A 14,645-nucleotide genomic window follows, 5' to 3' on the forward strand; every position below is an offset into this window, starting at 1 on the left:
TTTTATTTCTCTTATTGGCCCTAATATCACAATTTTTATCGGACAACCACGTATCGTCAATGATCAAAACTCGATATAGAATTCCCGATATGTTCAAATGACGTGATATTTTCCGATGTTGCGATTACTACTTGATGTGCCCGCTACTCTTAGCCATTCCGAAAGACCTCCTCATATCGCCCTAGCGGAGTGAAAATGTTAGTCGGTATATTTTCATTTCTCTGAAGGGTTGGTCAATAGATGTTAATATTAGAAAAATATACCTTCTCCACTTTTCAGGCCGAAAGAAATACAAAGAATTTAAGTGCATTCGATACATCTGGATATTTTTCTATTTACTATTATTGTTTTCTCATGTCCCTGCCGCATCGAATTGTCAACGAATTCTATTTCATCCAATATTTTTCTATTTCCTTATATTATTTTAAGCAGTCCCCGCCGCATCGAATACTTTAGGAATAAATCATCCAATGTACGAATGCACTATTTTCTATTTATAATTTTCTTACTAGGATACAGAAATTTTTTCAATATTTTTCTATTGCATAATATTATTTTCTACCATCTCCGCAGCATTTAGAATTGCAGTCTAATATCATTTTCTTTGACTATAAAACCTAGCAAGAGAGGGGTAACTCCTCGTAATTAGATTTACAATCTAATGTCTATTTCTCAACCATCTTACTTTATAATTAAAGGGTCATTAATTATAAAAGGATATAGGAATGCGACAATGATTGTTTTCTACAAACCACAAAAATATTGGAACCCTATATTTGATGTTTGGAGCATGAGCAGGAATAGTAGGGACTGCTTTAAGAATATTAATTCGAGTTGAATTGTATATGATATTGTATTCGATGACATTTATTTCATGCGATAGATTTGCTTATTTTTCTATGACTATTTACTCTCCTGTTCCCACTGAATCGAAGGGTCTATGAGTGTTTCTCCTTTCCCCTCTGCCTTCTCCCCCTAGCCATCCAACTCCCCTCCTTCCCCCACCACCGCAGATAGGTCTTTAAGCTCGCTTATCTGCCGGTCATCCGGTTCGAGGTGAAACCGTGTAAGCCATCCCATTATGCTCACGTGAGCGTGTGGCTGTCTGCGAGTGTGTGTCTGACAGTCCATTCGTCCCCTTTGTGTTTTTCGGCAAAAATTCCCTCCCCAGGAATGGCTGTTTTTATTTGTGCCACCTTACCTCCGCTCCCGTATCTAGGCTGTAATTTGCATCGCTTATCTCTCCCTCAACAGCATGTGGGGTCCGGCAGGACAATTGAATACTCTGAAATCCTTAATGTCCAACATATTCTCCTAAATACTAGCTCCATTCTATCCTTGTCCTCACCCATATTCTTACGGTGGCATATACTTAATATGACTGCTTGCTGTCATTACTGTGTTGAGTACTTTATATATTATGTAGCAGTAGTGTGTAATATGGTATACAGTACGTAATACAATATCATACATTTAGTACAGTACCTTTTATGGTTATAAATGCAAAGATTTCCGTGTAACTAGGATACCGAGAATGAATTTAGTTAATAACATGGTTTCACTGCAATGTCAACTATTTATAACATATGCATGATATTGTATTACGTACTATATACTACATTACATACTACTACTAAATACTATATTACATACTATAGTTCCTTCATTCACACGACGACTTAAGCGTAAACATTCAAATAAATTCAGAGGTAAGGAAAGAAAGGGATAGGAACATATAATGGAAAAGGGGCGAGGACAATGGCGCTGTGGTAGATGGAAAAAGCCAGAAAATCAGAGGGACTGAAACCCTGACTGGGACTCGAACCCAGAACCTCCCGGTTGCTGACCGGGTACTCTACCAGTTGATTCTCTACCAGGATGCTTAGATTTATCTTGATTTCGGCGGGGGTTTATATTCAGAAAATTCCCTTTGCTTTGGCTAACAAGAGTAACCAATAGATGGCACTGGTGCGGTGGTAGATGGAAAAAGCCAAAAACGTTTCCATACGGCTGCAAGGATTGCAACCAAACTTAGTGCGTAAGTGCATCTTATGCTCCCGAACCCCGCAGTGGTACTTTTGGTTGCGTCCGATACGTCCCTTGCATCGTTTTCTCATTGCCTATAAAGTACTTCAAGTTCTCTCAGCGCCACCCAGCACCCATTCCCCACCCTCTGCTTACTCTGCCACCTTCTTACAACATTCGCATTCACTCTGCCATGTTTTGTGCATCGTAATGCGCGATGCGTGCAAGGTGAAGGCCGATTTGGTGACTTCCAATTCAAATACTGCATTTTCTTGCAACTTCACCGTTCACAGGAAAACGTTCCACGAATATCCTTGCTGTCCTTTTAACCGTTCATTCAAAAAAAAATCGTGTTTATACTTACGTTCATTCATATTTTACCATTGAGAGGTCAATATGACCATGAATTCCATGTTTTAAGTTTTCCCTTCTCTGAGTACTATCATTCCCGAGCAACGCCAGGTTCCCGGCTATAATTAGAGGAGGATGTCTGTTTGTCTGTCCACTATGCTTTTCCATACGGCTGCATGGATTGCGACCTAAGTTAGTACATTTGCTTATTTCATGCTTTCAAACACCGTAGGGCTACTTTCGATCCTGTCCGACGCGTTCTTTGCGTCGTTTTCTAATTACCGTTTGTTACGTCAAGTCATACAATTTCTGCGATTGTACATCCTGGCGGGTAGGCATACCTCTTCAATCGCTCGAAGGGAAACACGATTCAAAGGATTACTACATTTAACTCTTAATATTCTCGGTGCAAGCCTTTTAGATGGGGTATGCGTTCACACGACGCGACGTAAAGAGTAGAGGTGGATTGACAGGAGGAATTGGACGAAGAATGCCACAGGAAAGGAAACAATGTTGACAATGAACTACAGAAGGACCCGCTGGACAGACAATGACATTGTGGAATATGATTTGATGCTTTCCCGGCGAATGATGTGGGTAAACTCTTCTCGGAATTCCCACCGGGTTAATTTTTCCATGATGGCCAATGTTTCAAGCTCCGACTCGGGGTTGATACGTTGGCCATCATGGAAAAATTAACCCGGTGGAAATCCCGAGAAGAGTTTACCCACCGACAATGATATTTACGAGAGAAATGGAATGAGGGAAAAGTTGAAGGGGAAGTCCTTAGAAATGAGCTTGAGAAAAGGTATACTTTAAAGGGTAAGAATTGCGATGCGCGTAAGACATATTAGCAAAATGACAGCTTCATGGTTCTTAGTCTAGAATTAACCTCCTTGTATCACGCGGACGCTAAAAAACGATTTTAAACTAGTGTCCCTCTCCATTTAACCGCTACAAAATGGCGATTTTTCGCAGGCAAAGGTGACATACGCCCCAAAGGAATGTGAGAAATTAATGAATTATTAATTAACCCCTTCCTGTACAGGACTTGAGAAAATACATGGGCGGAGACGTTATCTTTGGCGGATATTCAATTTGTATGGACATGGAGCTGTCTGAGTCTTCTTATTCCCGATCATGCGATAGCATTTATTAAGTGGTAGTAATTAAACGAAAACCGGTGCGTTTTTAATCACTACTATTGGTTTACATAATCGCTTCCTTCAATGGAGCTAAATTATGCTGACGCATTTCCAACAAGAAACCAGTCGTCCTGATTCATTTGAAAACAGGAATTTGGGGACGAGAAAAACATAATAATTAATTGAAATTAAATTTTATGTGCTGGATACGCATACCTATGCGAATCCCTAGCAAAAATAAATACTAAATAATATTTTATAGGCTCTGCGAACAAAGGAGTACCTTTTATGCTTAGAAATGCAAAGATTTCTGTGTAGCTAGGATACCGAGAATGACTTTAGGCATTAGTATCAAGTGGCAATGAAGACATAATGTTTTTTTAGTTTTATTTTGCTCATTATGGTTTCAGTGTAGCGACATCTATTCATGCTTTGCAGTATACAGTGTGTCCCAAAAAGAATGACCCGATTTTAAATTGGATTAGTTATTAGGAAGAAGGACTTAACATAAACATAATGTATACTAAATTACTCACAAAAGACAAAAGTGTATAAAAAAACACCATAAATGTAAGTAGTTAAGTTTTTTATACAACTGTAATTAAAATAGTGAAAAATTATAAGTAAAGAAATAATTCACACAATCAACAAACATTTAATTAGTTTTTAGCTTTTTTTAGTTTGAGTTCACACAGAATTGTTTTGAACATTTTAAAAGAGAATGGACAACTATTACATGCACAATTTCAACAATATGATCAGCCCTGAGGCAACAAATTGTATAAATTGAGTTTTTTCTTTCTCTTGACCTCTATTTTCAACGTTGATTATTATCTTGGATAATAGGTTTTGAAGATTTTAAATGCAAATTTTTGCCAACGTATCAGTATATTCATGCACCTTAATCAGATCTATGAATGAATATGACTTCATAAATTTGTAACATAAATGCGTAAAATGTTATTGCAATGCTTTTTACATTAATAGAATAAAGATTTTAAAAAGAATTCAGTGGAAATTAATTAAAAAGAAGGGAATAGACTTTTTACATCAATTTTACAAATTCTATCCTAATTGACAAAATTATAGTAAACAAATAATTTATATTATGAAATTATTGCAGAGTACGTCACAAATAAAATGAGGGAGTGAAATGGGAAGAAGGTAACGATTTCACTGTAGTACTCCATGAACTACGCAAAAAAATTCCTAAGGCAAGCCTCAAAGCGGGAAGGGCAAAACTGCGCCAAATTCGTGCAAAAAAATCAATAGAAGGATAGGAGATAATATGCGCATAAAAAAGCATAGGAGAAAATATACGAACCGTTATTTCTTATTAGAGAACGAGAGACAAGGGAAAAACACCCTCGGAAACTTAGAGAGAGGGAGGCATAATTTTTAAATTGGCGATTTTTGCATAAATAAGTTATTAGTCTAATTAATGTTCCCATTTGACTCATCAATCACCTCGACTCCCTCGACGCCTATCTTCCCAGGTCGCACAGCACCTCCAAAGCAACCGTTTTCCTCAAGGTGGCTGGAATGTACTACAGAGGGCACCACTGGTTCCGAGCGTGGAGCGAAGTGTGGCGGAAATATGGGTGCTTGAGTAGGATAAGCCACGCCCACTTTGACCAAAAAATTGGCAATATCCTAAGTACTTTTTGGTGGAATGTTTGGTCATAACTCGTTAACACAATAAAATAAACTATGAAACTCTCAAAGTCAGCGGCGCAGCTAGGAATTAAGGCCAGAGGGGGTTTCAGGCGCAATTAATACTGAGGTGTCTGGGGGTATGGCATACCTGCCAGGGTCAGCGTGAGGTGCGAGGGCCCTCCGCCGGAAAAATTTAAGATTAATGGTTAAAAATGGTGAGTTTTACGGCTTTCTGAGGGATATTTTATTAATCCTTACACTATTCTATAAGTAATATTAATCTATATAAATAAAATAGATTAAACTTAAAACATTGTCTGAGCTCTGGGGGGGGGGGGGGGTTTATCCCCCGAAACCCCACCCCCTCGCTGCGCCACTGCTCAAAGTATACCTCTTTTAAATACTACTTTATTGGTAGACTTCGTGAATTTATGTTTCCAACATATTTTCCCAGGGAAAAATCACTATCAATTACCACGGCTACGTTGTATAACCAGTTCAGCTGGAAATAATATTTACGAGAGTAAACTAGTCATTTACCTGCTCTTACACTAGCATTTTATTCTGTTACAGCCAATGGAAATACAAAAATTACAGTACAGAAGTTTATTTTCCAAGATATCCCCACCAGTAAAGTGGCTAACAGGACAAATTGTTTATACATTAATAGTATTAACGCCAATGATTGGAAAATTCCAATAACAATCACCGATTAAATACAAGTGATTATTGCAGCAGTTCTCACTTAACATGCATTTGTGCACTCACGTGCAGTTGCAGAACAAATCTTATCCAACTCAAAATATCAGTCAGAGAAGAAGTCCAAATATTGTCAAACTAAGATGGCGGTACCCTGGCCACGCTAAAAACTCGGAAACAGCGCCTCCAGTTATTCCAAATCCCTTGGTTTTCCTCCTCTTCTCAGTCCTTTCCCCCATTAACTCTGCACAGAAGTTCTTTTCCACCAACTTATCCCTCCAACACCCGGCAGTGGCATTATTTCGCTCATTCGACCCACTCCGTCATTTCTCCTCCTGCCTTTCCTTTCAAATCCTGAGATTTACACTTAAAAACCAGTTTTTTCTCATCCGAACAAAGGGGTGTCGTACTTACCCTGATAAAATATCCCGTTGTCCACTTTGTGCTTTCCACGGGGTGAGTTTGCACCAATACGTCACAATCTACCCGTGTCAGCTGTGCGTTACATAAAACCGAAGGTTTTACTTTCAACTTTAAAATAAAATACCTGGAACCGAACTGGCCGTCCTTACGGTGACCTCTGATTGGTAAGCACTGTCTTCCACGCATTGCTGATAGGGTAGATACTGTCTCTGATTATCTTATTGGTCTTATGGATTTATAAGGCTTCCCTGATCGACGTTGGATGGCAGCGGCTCTCCTTTGCCACTATTTTGGTACAATCAATCTTATGTCCTGCCTTACTCCAAATGTGTTTTGCAAAACTGACAAATTTTGTTGTTTCTATCATATTGATCTCACATTCTCCTAAATCCTAGTCACTATTCCTAGGCATGTTTCTCCAACGTATAATTTTCCGAAGGAACATGGCACTTTGTACACGTCTTCGCACAGCTCCTTTGGGATGCAGTCCTTTAGTCCAGATACAAATTCTGGATCTTGGATCTCTGGATCACGCGATTAAAGCTTTTCACTGCGTCATGCTCTCTGAGGATCCTTGCTATTTTTCCCGATACTCCTGCAATGTATGAGATTGTCAGTCGTGAAGTGGGCTTCGTCGATTACTCCTCCTCTGTGGCATGGCATTCCGGGGATGGTCAAGTGTGTATCTTATCCACCTTAGCGACCCTTCTGTGGACCAATCTCTGTTTGTAGGCATTTTTGATTAGTTACATGGCTTGAAATCTAACGATTCGGCGTCCGAAGTAGTGGAAGCCCGGTGGAATACAGAGGTTACCAAGCAAGCCTTTTTGGCTGGGTGGTGGTGTGATGCCGCGTTTCGGTATCGGTCGGTGTTTGTAGCCTCCCAAATTACGGCATGTCCTGTAATTTAACTGTTATTATTAACCTAACATATCCTGTACATTAACTGTTATCTGACCATTAACTGTTATCCTCTTTACAATTTTCGTTCTTTCTCATACCTACTCATTATTAACCAGTTGATGAAATCCAGAAAAATTCGATTGAAAAATCGGGCCTTGAACACGTTCTGAACAGGGGTAGACTTAAATATGAAAAATCGTCTTTGATGCATCCATAAGCTCTTTGCTTATATAACTTGCCACACTTCCTTTGATGGCACTCATGCATCTACGTTCTCCTTTCTTGGCCTTTCTACAGTTCAAAGGAGGACTTCCCCCACCGCTTCGGCTCCCTCAAACCATCCTAACGGAGACAAATCGTGAGCCAGTCACTTTGTCTATTCCGGACGGATTGTTTGCCATATGGTGGATCGGATATGCTGACGGCCCATAACAGTGAAAGGGAAAGAGGCCCAAATCTCCCCCGAGGCTATTCAATAATGTATTCCGACTCACTCTCCTCATTCTCATATTACCTTAAACTCCTCGGAAATGGCCGCGAGGAGGCGGGAAGACGGAGCTCTACGCGGGAAGACAGAGCTACGCGCGGGAAAGACAGAGAAGGAGAGATAGAAGGACTAATTCTCGCTCGTGTCTATCTAATTTTGGACTCATTTTATCGCATACAGCGGAAGCGTTCGGTTAAGGTTTTTTGGAGTGGCTCGTGTATAAGATATTCCACGATTCGGTCCGTTCCCATCCCAACCCACTTGTTATCTACGCAGGTGAAAACATTAGTTTCGGCCCCAAACAAGGCGCGAATTCGTTTCCTTATTGTATTTTTCGAGTGAAATTGTCGGCAAAATGGTGGAATTATCCCGCTAATAAACGTAAAAAGCCGAGCGAGCTAACGGATTCACTTGACGATAGGGGTCGGAATCGCTCCCAAAAAGAAGCGATTATGCTCCATGGGCAACAATGATTTGCTCCATCGGTTTGAGTTAAAAAGAAAAAAAAAACGTACCCGGCGAACCGAAATGTATATCCAAGCGCAAACCACCATGCGACATTTTACTCATTAATCAGTACGTGCTTGCAAACGCTAATTCATGTAAGTATCGACATCTCTCGTGACCAATGGAATTTATAATAATTTTTCCTAGTTTTATAAGAGGTTGGTAGTTATTCTCTCATATAAATTAACAATTATCACTCCTTTATCCCACGCTACGTATTTTTAACATTCATCAGATCTTCCGAAATCTTTTCCTCCCTTAGTTACAGTCACTAGTTTAGCGTTTCGTTGATCAGTAAGAATTAGTCAAAATATAGACGAAGGGGTGTGAAGTTAACCCAACGATCGTATTAAGTGGAGAATAAAAATTCTGAAGCCCTAATTACGGTTCCATTAAAAACCGAAAAGTTGGCTAAAAGAAATGGTAATGAATTGAAAATTTAAAGCAAGAAGACAAGAAAGTATTTTCTGATCCATGAAGATAGGTACACTTGGGTTATATTGTGCTTGCTTCTAGTAATCTAACGTTTTACTTGCTCTTCTATGAATGCTGTGATGCCATTGGCGGCGATAAAGTAGCAATACATTCCCGTTACCACTGATGTATCATCTTCAGGCTTAAAACTCAATTAGGTACCAATCCGGGGAAAATGACATAAGAGTTTTGAAACCATGGTCGGTAATAGAGATACATATTAAGACCGTTTTACACGGGGCACGTACTTGCACAATCTGACGTGTGTACGAAGGCGCAGGCGAAATTGCGTCGAGTAAAGTGGTGAATTGCTAGAACACATGCGAGAATGCGTGGACGTGAGATGGCGAAGTAGCTCCTGTTCTAATTTCGTTCATGCATTGGCGCAGTTCCACGACATTTTAGAAATTAATGCAGTTCTAGCCTGCGCATTTTCGTCCCCCGTGTAAAACGACCTTTAGAATGAGAAAATCACGATTTGCTGTTTATAAGTTATTATGGACGAAGACACAGGGTAAACCTCCCAAGCTTTTTCTCTGATTCACGAACAAAATTGCGATTTGCAGACAGAATTTTTGAGTCCGCACTCTCATGCGTGCAGCCACTGAGAAAGGGGTTTCCCCCTATAGGTCGGGCGATTCCGCAGCCCACCCTTCGCGAAAGCCAATACACCCCCTCCTCACCTGCCCCCCCTTTTAATGCGGTGCGAATCCAAGGGGGCGTGACTCGGTCGGCGTGGTGCCGAAAACCCGCCCTTAAGGCAGCTGACGGAACCCTTTGGTGGGCGTGGCACGAGTGCAAATTGGTGGGGGTGGTAATGGCCAGATCCCACCCACTCACGAAACAGACCAGCCCCTTGTTTTTTCCAACGACTTCGTCGCCTTCGAAAGATTTTATTCGGTGTTTGACCGGGAACCAGTTTTAAAAATCCCTAGCTTAACACCGGACCTTTGGTGTTGGAAGTGATTTCCTACGACACCAGGGTCGGGGATGAACTTCCGGTGAAGAAGTTAAGGAACCGGTCTAACCGCTCAACAATTCCTCTTCACACCTTACGGACACAAAAAAAGGGTGGTCAAGCAGTTAATTCGCGAGGGAATACATCAGAGATGAATTAAAAGATTCTAAGTAATGAGAAATATTAATGGAAAAAAGATGACGAATGATGTAATGTTTTGTTCTTTCACTGCGAACTATGGTAGTGAAGATTTCTCGGGTTATGCAACGGGTCAGGTCCTCCTTATTTATTTCCGACGTTTCGACAGGCAACTCGCCCATCGTCTTCGCGGATTCGCGAATCCAATGCCATTACGTCCATGCCTCGGGGTATATACACACATAATGTACACAAATATGGATAAGCCAGTAAGGCAGCCAATCAGGAGACGCTGAACCGCTCTCAACCTCTGATATTTGTGGTCATGGTGGCATTGGATTCCTAAATCCCTGAAGATGATAGGCGAGTTGCCTTTCAAAACGTTGGATGAAGATATGGAGGACCTGATCCGGTGTATAGCTCGAGAAACGTTCACTGCCGGAGATGAAGAATATTTCAAAAAGGAAATACGAAATGACCTATGTGTACGTACAGATTTACATTTGACTTCCTTCGGGCTATCATTAACCGGAGTTGAACTCCTTTTAGAAGTACCTGTATACTGCTGTTAATTGTAGACTGAGGCGATCATGAAGAGGACTTTAAATTCCCTAACTCGTGCCAGGTTTAACCGGACCTCCGATGTGTGAAGTGATTTCCTACGACACAAAGGTCTGGGATAAACTTCCGGTGAAGAAGTTAAGGAACCGGTTTAACCGCTAGAAATTCCTCTTCACACCTTACAGAAATGAGAACTGGAAACGAAAATGGGTGGTCAAGCATTTAATCCGCGAGGGGAGAAATCAGAGATGAAATATTCTCAGTAGCGAGATATATTAATGGGAAAGAGATGAAAAATACTTCGAAAAGCAAATATGAAATGACCTAGTTTGTACGCAGATTTGCATTTGACTTCTTTCAGGCAATCATAAACCTGAGCTGAACTCTTTCTAAAAGTACACTTTTGTTGATTGCAGTCCGCTTCATTAAAGCTCTCGTTGCCAATCCTGATAATTACCTAGCAATAACTTAGATAAAATAATGAATATAAAAATGGCGCAAGATACTTCAGTTGACATGAGTTGGACCGCTCTATTGTGATATTTACATTTTATATAAATTTAAAATTTCATACACACAAATTGTATATTGACTTCCTTCGTGCCATCCTTAACCTCAGTTGAACTCTTCTATAAATATGCATTTATTAATTAATATCCATTATATTAAATCTATTATTCCTAATTTTATTACAAGCAATTATCAAATAACATAAATTAATAACTATAGGAATGCTGTAAACCTAGATATTTCAGGTGAAGGATCGCTCTATCATGAATGAAAGATCTATTCCAGATTCCTCGCATTCCACAGACATTTTGAAACACAGGAATTCTTCTTCTACGGATATGACATAATACATTTTCTTGACCAAGTATTCTCTTGATCCGCTACTTGTGAATGATATGAACAGTGGACACGCGTTTAATATATTTTAATGTACAATGGTTTCTGAATGGCATCTGTAAAGCATTTTTAATTCATAAATAGTACTGTGGCTTCAATTTTCATGCTTTCGAAAATCTGTGATCTGCTGTTTTCAATTCAAATTGTTCAAGATTTACTTGTCTTAAAAATTGATGACAAAAAAATGTTTCTTTGATTGTGAGTTAATTGATATTTTTTGTTCATAATAGCAAATAACCTGTGGTAATATGCGTTTATTTTAAAATATGTCTCACATGGTTTTTATCCATCTGCATGCTCATGAAATTTTCTTTTTTACAGGTGCGGTGAGACTGATCCAAAAATCCATAATCTTGTAGAGCCAGTGATTCATTCCTACGCAGTGAGTTCCTCAAAAAAAAAGATATGTTAACAAAAGTGAATATAAGTTGCGATAAACCGGTGAATTCCTGAGGATACGGCCCGATTTGTTGAACACAAATGAAAACTCTGGGTTTGATTACTGGTTGATAGGCTTATGCTATTTTTACAGCAGATTTCGTAACTTGTTGTCCGTTCGAATGTAAACAAATCTTGGACTCCTTCCGTGAGAGAGTGTGCCATGTGCATTTTTTCATGAAAAGTTATAGAGTATTATGTTAATACCTTTCAATAATTGTATAAATACGACTTAAAGTCCAGACAGAGTGCCCAAAAAAATGAAAGACCGAATTTCCACAAGAGACCCCGCAATAAATTTGAGAAATTGCTAGAAAATGGTTTTCAACTTGGATAAATTACATGCTTAAAGGGTACTGACGTCAGACATAAAAACAATTATTAGCAAAAGCTCACAATTTTACCATAAAAATAAAGGAATTCACCGTGATACCTGATTCTAGGACCAACTCACAGAAAATTTTATTTTTACATTGGAAAAACCGAAAACCTTATGCAAAAAAAAAATCAGTTTTTCCCGTAGAAAGTGAAAACTATTTCATACAATATTTAATTTATGAGTCATCTCACGGAATATTTTGCTGTCTTCTAAGCTTAATTTCTCATATTTTTCTTATTTATATATAGTTTTCAGGGGACACATCGCTGCCACAAAACCAGTATTTTTTCGATACTTATGACTCGTGAAAAACGTGTGATATCATCTTGAAACGGAGTAAATCATGGTTAGAATTCATCACTGGTTAGCATTAACTTAAGTTTAGAATTTTCAAATTTTGAGAAATTTGCAAACGCTGGTTTAATGACATATGCGGTGAAAGAGCCTGAGTAGTGAAAAATATTTACAGAAAAGAGATGAAGAATTATTCGAAAAGTACATATGAAGTGTCGTATATATTAACATTTAACTTCCTTCAGGCCATCCGAAGTCTCGGCAGAACTCTTCTAGAAATATACTCTTGTTAATTGTTGTCTCCGTCATCATAACTATTGTTACCAATCAGGGTTAATTATTATGGTTTAATTACATAAATTCATTGCTATTGGAACGGTTACCTCATAAAGATCTCAAATTTGAAGTACTGCTCAAAATATTCTGATAACTTTGCGATACGACAAGTTGCAATAATAGTTTCGAAAAAAAATTTTTTAATGCAGTCGAGAAGATGAGATCCGTTCCCCGAGTAGTATTTATCAGTTTTCATAAATTTAGGTGGTATATTACGTAACCATGCATTTCAAAAGCTTTTGCTCCAAAAATACAGATAAGACTATCAGGCGAAACTTAGTGGAAATGCCTGATCTCCGAAATGAATGAATACAGAAATAAATTCCCACAAACTTTTGAGGAAATTTACCACTGTCTTTCATTCTCGTCTTACGATATAGATTAAGGTATTATACAGTATGGCGGGAATATATAGCTCACCTTGTAAAACGTGGGAAGTGTCGTTGAGTTGGTGGCTATAAGTAGATGGCGTTCTTAATTATGTGGTGCATTGTATTCTCGGCACTGGTGGCACCTTCCGGAAATGCCTCTTTTCTACACCCCAAAAAAACGGAACCACTTCCTAGAAAGAATGAATTGCTCTTATCAATCTCGAACTCATGTCTAGAAATTTTTCGAAACGAACGCAGGAGGGGAGTAAAAAAAGATTTTGCGTCTAACCTCTCCTGGGGAAGAAAACACGGCTCAAAATTAGTCACTTCCGTAAAGAGGGAAAGAACCACCAAACGTATTCACGTTTAGAATCAGATATGAACACTCTTCCTCCTTCCTGAGACAGTTGTAACTGCATGCCTTACTGGAGAGAGTTGAAAAATATTTAGCATGCCGGGTAATTCCATGTCGGAAGGACATTAAGAGAATTTCCCTCTTGTTTCAAATCGATTTATTTACTTAAACGTTTAAGATGGGTAGATAATAAATAGTTTTCTCTTAACTCGACACATGGATTTCATATTATTAATGCATGTAAGGGAAATTTTTCCCCGTTTCGATCGAGCGCGGTCAGTTCTAAAATTGGGGTTCGACGTGAAAAAAATTGCTTAATGACAGCGGAGGTTTTTCCGATACATCTGCTTCGAGGAGCGAAACCTAAGCTACCATGTTCGATTAAACGCCGCTTCCGAAGACGCAAGGAATAATTGAATTAATGGGGCAGTTGCCTCGTCCAAGTTCCCTCACCAATAAATGTTGAGGAAATTCTCACATTGACAGGAAATGGAAGTAGGGAAACAAACATAAGTTCGCGAAATATTCACTTCATTGTTAATCATCTTAGTGCCACTTTCTTGAAGTGGTACTGGAGAGGAATGCCAAAGTTGTTAAAATAAAATGTAACATCTTCGAAAAAATTTCTTTAATGTCATTTCTTGGTATATCAACATGCTGTATTTCAAAATTTACTCTTAATTTTTAGCAGTACAATTATAGGCTACCCCACTGCAACCTGGGTATGTTGCCACATTCCAGGGCATGGTTGTTCGTGCACGTATGATTGTTAACTAGTTAAACAGCGATACAAAAGGCCGTTATGCTGTTATGTGGTGTAGGTGGAATGGGTATAAATATGAAAAAATATATAAAACGCGTTGAATCACCTTTGCCAGGGTTCGGTCACCTTTGGGCTAGGTATATGCGAGAATATTCTCATTACATGAATATTTTATGGAGACTACCACTCCAGTGGAATCCCCTTTTAAATAAAGGTTACATTCTGGACACCTCTTTAAGGATATCTCTGGGAGCCTCCTACAGAAGAATGATGAGGATAAAATGGATCGACCGAGTTAGTTATGAGGAAGTCCTAAGAAGAGTAAGGGAGAAGAGAATCCTTGTGAAAACCTTGATAAGACGACGGAGCAACCTTATATGCCATATCTTGAGACTCGATGGTCTGATTAAGGCAATCGTCGATGGAAAAGTAGTTGGAAAAAACGGGAAAGGAAGACCTCGAATGAATTACATGGA

General features: G+C 39.1%; 1 protein-coding gene across 1 annotated transcript in view; it reads left to right on the plus strand.

The window, feature by feature from the left end:
- LOC124168785 (voltage-dependent L-type calcium channel subunit beta-1) overlaps positions 1 to 14,645 on the plus strand; it is a 788,354-nt gene that overhangs the window by 476,756 nt on the left and 296,953 nt on the right. The window lies entirely within an intron of this gene.

The sequence above is a fragment of the Ischnura elegans genome, chromosome 12 (assembly GCF_921293095.1).
Source record: "Ischnura elegans chromosome 12, ioIscEleg1.1, whole genome shotgun sequence".
NCBI classification, from domain to species: Eukaryota; Metazoa; Arthropoda; class Insecta; order Odonata; family Coenagrionidae; genus Ischnura; species Ischnura elegans.